The sequence below is a fragment of the Olea europaea genome, unplaced genomic scaffold, assembly GCF_002742605.1.
Source record: "Olea europaea var. sylvestris unplaced genomic scaffold, O_europaea_v1 scaffold545, whole genome shotgun sequence".
NCBI classification, from domain to species: Eukaryota; Viridiplantae; Streptophyta; class Magnoliopsida; order Lamiales; family Oleaceae; genus Olea; species Olea europaea.
In genome coordinates, this window is record NW_019263780.1 from 315,878 (window position 1) to 324,761 (window position 8,884).

Below are 8,884 nucleotides of genomic sequence, written 5' to 3' on the forward strand. Positions count from 1 at the left end.
ATTGTTGTCAAGTGTTAGTTGGATGGGAAAACGATTTGAAATTTAAATTGTCCAACAGGGTAATGATAAGGGGCAAAGTGTAAACTAAAGTGTACACCATAGTGTACATGTAGCAAGATTATTGTAGATTGAACTTTGCTATTTGTACACTAATTTTGGACACGTTGTTTGACACTTGCTTTGTAGTCAAGTGTCCACTGGATGGGGAAAATGTTTGAAATTTAAAGTGTCCAACAGGGTAATGTCACGTGGCAAAGTGTAAACTAAAGTGCACACCATAGTGTACAAGTAGCAAGGTTTTTACCAATTGAACTTTACTATTTGTACACTGATTTTGGACACGTTGTTTGACACTTGCTTTATAGTCAAGTGTCAATTGGATGTGAAAAATATTTGAAATTCAGACTGTCCAACAGGGTAATGATAAGGGGCAAAGTGTAAACTAAAGTGTACACCATAGTGTACATGTAGCAAGATTATTGTAGATTGAACTTTGCTATTTGTACACTAATTTTGGACACGTTGTTTGACACTTGCTTTGTAGTCAAGTGTCCACTGGATGGGAAAAATGTTTGAAATTTAAAGTGTCCAACAGGGTAATGTCACGTGGCAAAGTGTAAACTAAAGTGCACACCATAGTGTACATGTTGCAAGGTTCTTACCGATTGAAATTGACAATTTCTACATTGATTTTTGACACGTTGTTTGATGCTTGCATTGTAGTCAAGTGTCAATTGGATGGGAAAATAGTTTGAAATTCAAACAATCCAATAGGGTAATGTATCGTAGCAAAGTGTAAACTGAAGTGTGCACTATAGTATACATGTAGCAGGGTTCTAACCGATTGAACTTTGCTATTTGTATATTGATTTTCGACACTGTCTGATACATGCATTGTTGTCAAGTGTCAGTTGGATTTGAAAATTGTTTGAAATTTATACTGTCTAACAGGATAATGTCATGTGACAAAGTGTATACTAAAGTGTATGCCATAGTGTACATGTACCAAGGTCCTTATCGATTGAACATCGCTATTTGTATACTGATTTTTGACATGTTATTTGACACCTCCACTGTTGTCAAGTGTCAATTTTATGGGAAAGTTGTTTAAAATTTAAACTGTCCAACAAAATAATGTCACGTGGCGAAGTGTAAACAAAAGAGGTACACCATAGCGTACATGTGGCAAGGTTCTTACCAATTGTACTTTGCTATTTGTACATTGATTTTGGACACGTTGTTTGACATTTGCTTTGTAGTCAAGTGTCAATTGGATGGGAAAAATGTTTGAAATTTAAATTGTCCAACAGGGTAATGTCACGTTGCAAAGTGTAAATTAAAGTGTACACCATAGTGTACATGTAGCAAGGCTCTTACCGATTGAAATTTGCTATTTGTACACTTATTTTTGACACGTTATTTGACTCTTGCATTGTTGTCAAGTTTCAATTGGATGGCAAAACTGTTTGAAATTTAAACTATCCAACAGGGTAATGACACGGGCAAAGTGCAAACTAAAGTGTACACCATAGTGTACATGTTTCAAAGTCAATACTGATTGAACTTTGCTATTTTTACACTAATTTTGGACACGTTGTTTGACACTTGCTTTGTAGTCAATTGTCAATTGGATGGAAAAAATATTTGAAGTTTAAACTGTCCAACAGGGTAGTGTCACGTGGCAAAATGTAAACTAAAGAGTACATCATAGTGTATATGTAGCAAGGTTCTTACCGAATGAACTTTGCTATTTGTATACTAATTTTTGACACGTTTTTCGACACTTGCATTGTTGTCAAGTGTCAATTATATGGAAAAACTGTTTGAAATTTAAACTGTCCAGCAGAGTAGTATCACGTGACAAACGATAAACTAATGTGTATTCCATAATGTACATGTCACAAGGTTCTTACCGATTAAACTTTGCTATTTGTATACTAATTTTTGACACGTTGTTTGACACTTGCATTGTTTTCAAGTGTCAATTGGATGGGAAAACCGTTTGAAATTTAAACAGTCCAAAAGTGTAATGTCATGTGGCAAAGGGTAAACTAAAGTGTACATCATAGTGTACATATAGGTTCTTACCAATTGAACTTTCCTATTTATACACTAATTTTTAACACGTTGTTTAACACTTGCATTGCTGTCAAGTGTTAATTGGATGGGAAAACTGCTATTTGTACACTGATTTTTGACACATTGTTTGACAGTTGCATTGTTATCAAGTATCAGTTGGATGAGAAAACTGTTTGAAATTTAAACTGTCCTACAGGGTAATGTCACGTGGTAAAGTGTAAACTAAAGTGTACTCCATAGTGTACAAGTAGCAAGGTTTTTACCAATTGAACTTTACTATTTGTACACTGATTTTGGACACGTTGTTTGACACTTGCTTTATAGTCAAGTGTCAATTGGATGTGAAAAATGTTTGAAATTCAGACTGTGCAACAGGATAATGTCACGTGGCAAAGTTTAAACTAAAGTGTACACCATAGTGTACATGTAGCAAGGTTCTTAGCGAGTGAACTTTACTATTTGTACACTGATTTTTGGCACGTTGTTCGACACTTGCATTGCTGTCGAGTGTCAATTGGATGGAAAAACTGTTTGAAATTTAAACTGTCCAGTAAGGTAGTATCACGTGACAAAGTGTAAACTAAAATGTACTCCATAGTGTACATGTCACAAGGTTCTTACCGATTGAACTTTGCTATTTGTAAACTAATTTTGGACATGTAGTTTGACACTTGCTTTGCAGTCAAGTGTCAATTGGATGGGAAAAATGTTTGAAATTTGAACTGTCCAACAGGGTAGCGTCACGTGGCAAAAGTGTAAACTAAAGTGTACATGTAGCAAGGTTCCTATCGATTGAACTTTGCTATTTGTACACTAATTTTTGACATGTTGACTGACACTTGCATTGTTTTCAAGTGTCAACTGTCAATTCGATGGAAAAACTATTTGAAATCTAAACACTCCAGTAGGGTAGTGTCACGTGATAAAGTCTCAACTAAAGTGTACTCCACAATGTACATGTCACAAGGTTCTTATCGATTGAACTTTACTATATGTACACTAATTTTTGACACGTTGTTTGACACTTGCATTGTTTTAAAGTGTTAATTGCATAATGTACATGTAGCAAGGTTCTTACCGATTTAACTTTGCTATTCGTACACTGACTTTTGACACGTTGTTCGACACTTGCATTGTTGTCGAGTGTCAATTGGATGGAAAAACTATTTGAAATTTAAATTGTCCAGCAAGGTAGTATCACGTGATAAAGTGTAAACTAAAATGTACACCATAACATACATGTCGCAATATTCTTACCAATTGAATTTTGCTATTCGTACACTTATTTTTGATAGATTGTTTGACACTTGCGTTGTTGTCGAGTGTCAATTGGATGGCAAAATTGTTTGAAATTTTAACTGTCCAATAGGGTAATGACACATGGCAAAGTGTTAACTAATATGTACACCATAGTGCACATGTAGCATGGTCCGTACCGATTGAACTTTGCTATTTGTATACTAATTTTTGACACGTTGTTTAATACTATGACAATTGGATGGGAAAACTATTTGAAATTTAAAATATCCAACAAGGTAATGTCCCGTGGCAAAGTGTAAATTAATGTGTACACCATAGTGTACATGTGGCAAGGTTCGTACCGATTGAACTTTGCTATTTGTACACTGATTTTTGACACCTTGTTTAACACTTGCATTATTGTCAAGTGTCAATTGGATGGGAAAATTGTTTAAAATTTAAACTGTCTAACAGGGTAATGATGCGGGGCAAAGTGTAAACTAAAGTGTACACCATAGTGTACATGTAGCAAGGTTATTATCGATTGAACTTTGTTATTTGTACACTGATTTTGGACACACTGTTTGACACTAGCTTTGTAGTCAAGTGTCCATTGGATGGGGAAAAGGTTTGAAACTTAAAGTCTCCAACAGGGTAATGTCTCGTAGCAAAGTGTAAACTAAAGTGTACACCATAGTTTACATGTAGTAAGGTTCTTAACGATTGAACTTTGCTATTTGTACATTAATTTTTGGCACGCTATTTGAAACTTGCATTGTTGTCAAGTATCAATTGGATTGAAAAATTGTTTGAAATTTATACTGTCTAATAGGATAATGTCAAGTGATAAAGTGTATACTAAAGTGTGTGCCATATTGTACATGTAGCAAGGTCCTTTTTGATTGAACATTGTTATTTGTACACTGATTTTTTACACTTTGTTTGACACCTCCATTGTTGTCAAGTGTCAATTGGATGGAAAAACTATTTAAAATTTAAATTGTCCAATGGGTTAATGATACGGGGCAAAGTGTAAACTAAAGTGTACACCATAGTGTACATGTAGCAAGGTTATTATCGATTGAACTTTGCTATTTGTACACTGATTTTGGACACGTTGTTTGACACTAGCTTCGTAGTCAAGTATCCATTAGATGGGAAAAATGTTTGAAATTTCGAGTGTCCAACGCGGTAATGTCACTTGGCAAAGTGTAAACTAAAGTGCACACCATAATGTACATGTAGCAAGGTTCTTACCGATTGAACTTCGACACGTTGTTCGATGCTTACATTGTTGTCAAGTGTTAATTGGATGGGAAAATAGTTTGAAATTTAAACAGTCCAACAGGATAATGTCTCATAGCAAAGTGTAAATTAAAATGTACACCATAGTGTACATGTAGCAAGGTTCTTACCGATTGAACTTTGTTATTTGTACATTATTTTTGACACGCTATTTGATACTTACATTGTTGTCAAGTGTTAATTGGATTGAAAAATTGTTTGAAATTTATACTGTCTAATAGGATAATGCCACGTGACAAAGTGTATACTAAAGTGTACGCCATAGTATACATGTAGCAAGGTCCTTACCGATTGAACATTGCTATGTGTACACTATTTTTGACACGTTGTTTGACACCTCCATTGTTGTCAAGTGTCAGTTGGATGGGAAAGCTGTTTGAAATTTAAACTGTCCAACAAGATAATGTCACATGGAAAAGTGTAAACTAAAGAGGTACGCCATAGTGTACATGTAGCAAGGTTCTTATCGATTGAACTTTGCTACTTGTACATTGATTTTGGACACGTTGTATGACACTTGATTTGTAGTCAAGTGTCAATTGGATGGGAAAAATGTTTGAAATTTAAACTATCCAACAGGGTAATGTCACGTTGCAAAGTGTAAATTAAAGTGTATACCATAGTGTACATGTAGCAAGGTTATTACCGATTGAACTTTGTTATTTGTACACTTATTTTTGACACGTTGTTTGACTCTTGCATTGTGGTCAAGTTTCAATTGGATGGGAAATTTGTTTGAAATTTAAACTGTCCAACAGGGTAATGACACGGAGCAAAGTGTAAACTAAAGTGCACACCGTAGTGTACATGTTGCAAGGTTAATAATGATTGAACTTTGCTATTTGTACATTGATTTATGACACATTTTTTGACACTTGCATTGTTCTCGAGTGTCAATTGGATGGGAAAATTGTTTGAAATTTAAACCGTCCAATAGGGTAGTAACACATGAGAAAGTGTAAACTAAAATGTACTCCATAGTGTACTAAAATGTACTCCATAGTGTATATGTCGTAAGGTTGTTACCGATTGAACTTTGCTATTTGAACACTGATTTTTGAAACGTTGTTTGACACTTGAATTGTTGTCAAGTGTCAATTGGATGGGAAAACTGTCTGAAATTTAAACTGTCCCGCAGGGCAATGTCACGTGGCAAAGTGTAAACAAAAGTGTGCACCATAGTGTACATGTAGCAAGGTTCTTTCGATTGAACTTTGCTATTTGTAAACTGATTTTTGACACGTTGTTTGACAATTACATTGTTGTCAAGTGTCAATTGGATGGGAAAACTGCTATTTCCATATCGATTTTTGACACGTTGTTTGACACTTTCATTGTTGTCAATTGTCAATTAGATGGGAAAACTATTTGAAATTTAAACTGTCCAATAGAGTAATGTCACGTGGTAAAGTGTAGACTAAAGTGTACGCCATTGTGTACATTTAGCAAGGTTCTTACCAGTTGAACTTTACTATTTGTAAACTGATTTTGGACACGTTGTTTCACACTTGAATTGTAGTTAAGTGTCAATTAGATGAGAAAATTATTTGAAGTTTAAACTGTCCAACAGGTTAATGTCACGTGGCAAAGTTTAAACTAAAGTGTACACCATAGTGTACACGTAGCAAGGTCCTAACCGATTGAACTTCGCTATTTGTACACTGATTTTTGACACGTTGTTTGACACTTGCATTGTTGTCAAGTGTCAATTGGACGGGAAAACTATTTGAAATTTTAACTATCCAACAAGGTAAATTCACATGACAAAGTATAAACTAAAGTGTACACCATAGTGTACATGTAGCAAAGTTCTCATCGATTGAACTTTGCTATTTGTACACTGATATTTGACACGTTGTTCGATGCTTGCATTGTTGTCAACTGTCAATAGGATGGGAAAACTGTTTGAAATTTATGTTGTCCAATAGGGTATTGTCATGTGGCAAACTGTAAACTAACCATAGTATACATGTAGTAGGTTCCTTACCGATTGAACATTGCCATTTGTACACAGATTCTCGACACATTGTTTGTCACTTGCATTGTTGTCAAGTGTCAATTGGTCGAAAAAATTGCTTAAAATTTAAACTGTCCAAAAGGACAATGTCACGTGGCAAAGTGTAAATTAAAGTGTACACCATATTGTATATGTAGCATGGTCCGTACTGATTGAACTTTGCTATTTGTACACTGGTTTTTGACATGTTGTTTGACACTTGCATTGTTGTCAAGTGTCAATTGGATGGGAAAACTATTTGAAAGTTTGACTATCCAATAGGGTATTTTCACGTGACAAAGTGTAAACTAAAGTTTACACCATAGTGTATATGTAGCAAGGTTCTTACCGATTGAACTTTGCTACATGTACACTGATTTTTGACACGTTGTTTGACACTTGCATTGTTGTCAATTGTTAATTGGATGGGAAAACTGCTATTTGTACACTGATTTTTGACACGTTGTTTGACAATTGGATTGTTGTCAAGTGTCTATTGGATGGGAAAACTGTTTGAAATTTATGCTGTCCAACCGGGTAATGTCATGTGGCAAAGTGTAAACTAAATCGTCCCCCATATTGTACATGTAGCAACGTTCTTACCGATTGAACTTTGCTATTTGTACACTGATTTTTGACACGTTGTTCGATGCTTACATTTTTGTCAAGTGTGAATTGGATGGAAAAATTGTTTGAAATTTATACTGTCTAATAGGGTAATGTCACGTGGTAAACTGTAAACTAACGTGTACACCATAGTATACATGTAGCAAGTTCCTTACCGATTGAACATTGCCATTTGTACACTGATTCTTGACATGTTGTTCGACACTTGCATTGTTTTCAAGTGTCAATTGGATAGAAAAGCTGTTTGAAATTTAAAAGTCCAGCAGGGTAGTGTTACGTGACAAAGTGTAAACTAAAGTATACTCCATAATGTACATGTCACAGGGTTTTTACCAATTGAACTTTGCTATTTGTACAATGATTTTTGACACGTTATTTGACACTTGCATTGTTTTCAAGTGTCAATTGGATGGAAAAACTGTTTAAAATTTAAACTGAGCAACAGGGTAATGTCACGTGGCAAAGTGTACACCATAGTGTATATAAAGTGAGTTTCTAATCGATTGAACTTTGCTATTTCTACACTGATTTTTTGACAAGTTGTTCGACACCTACTTTGTTGTCAAGTATCAACTGGATGGGAAAACTATTTGAAATTTAAACTGTCAAACAGGGTAATGTCATGTGGCAATGTGTAAACTAAAGTGCACTCCATAGTGTACATGTAGCAAGATTCTTACCGATTGAACTTTGCTATTTGTAAACTGATTTTTGACACATTGGTCGATGATGCAATGTTGTCAAGTGTGAATTGGATGGGAAAACTGTTTGAAATTTATACTGTCTGATATGGTAATGTCACATGGCAAACTGTAAACTAAAGTGTACACCATAGTGGACATGTAACAAGGTTCTTACCGATTCAACTTTGCAATTTGTACACTAATTTTTGACACGTTGTTTGACACTTGCATTGTAGTCAAGTCTCAATTGGATAGGAAAACTATTTGAAATTTAAACTGTCCAACAGGGTAATTTCACGTGGCAAAGTGTAAATTGAAGTGTACACCATAGTGTACATGCTGCAAGGTCCTTACCGATTGAACTTTGCTATTTGTACACCAATTTTTGACACGTTGTTTAACACTTGCATTGTTGTTAAGTGTTAATTGGATGGAAAAATTGTTTGAAATTTAAACTGTCCAACAGGGTAATGTCACGTGGCAAAGCGTACACTAAAGTTTACACCACGTGTACATGTAGCAAGGTTCTTGCCGATTGAACTTTGCTATCTGTACACTGATTTTTGACACATTGTTTGAAACTTTCATTGTTGTCAAGTGTCAATTGGATGGGAAAACTATTTGAAATTTATACTGTCGAATAGGGTAATGTCATGTGACAAAGTGCAAAGTAAAGTGTACACCATAGTGTACATGTAGCACGATTATTACCGATTGAACTTTGCTATTTGTACACAGATTTTAGACACGTTGTTTGAAACTTGCTTTGTAGTCAAGTGTCAATTGGATGGGAAAAATGTTTGAAATCTAAACAGTCCAACAGGGTAATGTCACGTGACAAAGTGTAAACTTAAGTGTTCACCATAGTGTACATATTGCAAGGTCCTTACTAATTAAACTTTACAATTTGTACAATGATTTTTGACACGTTGTTCGATGCTTGTATTGTTGTCAA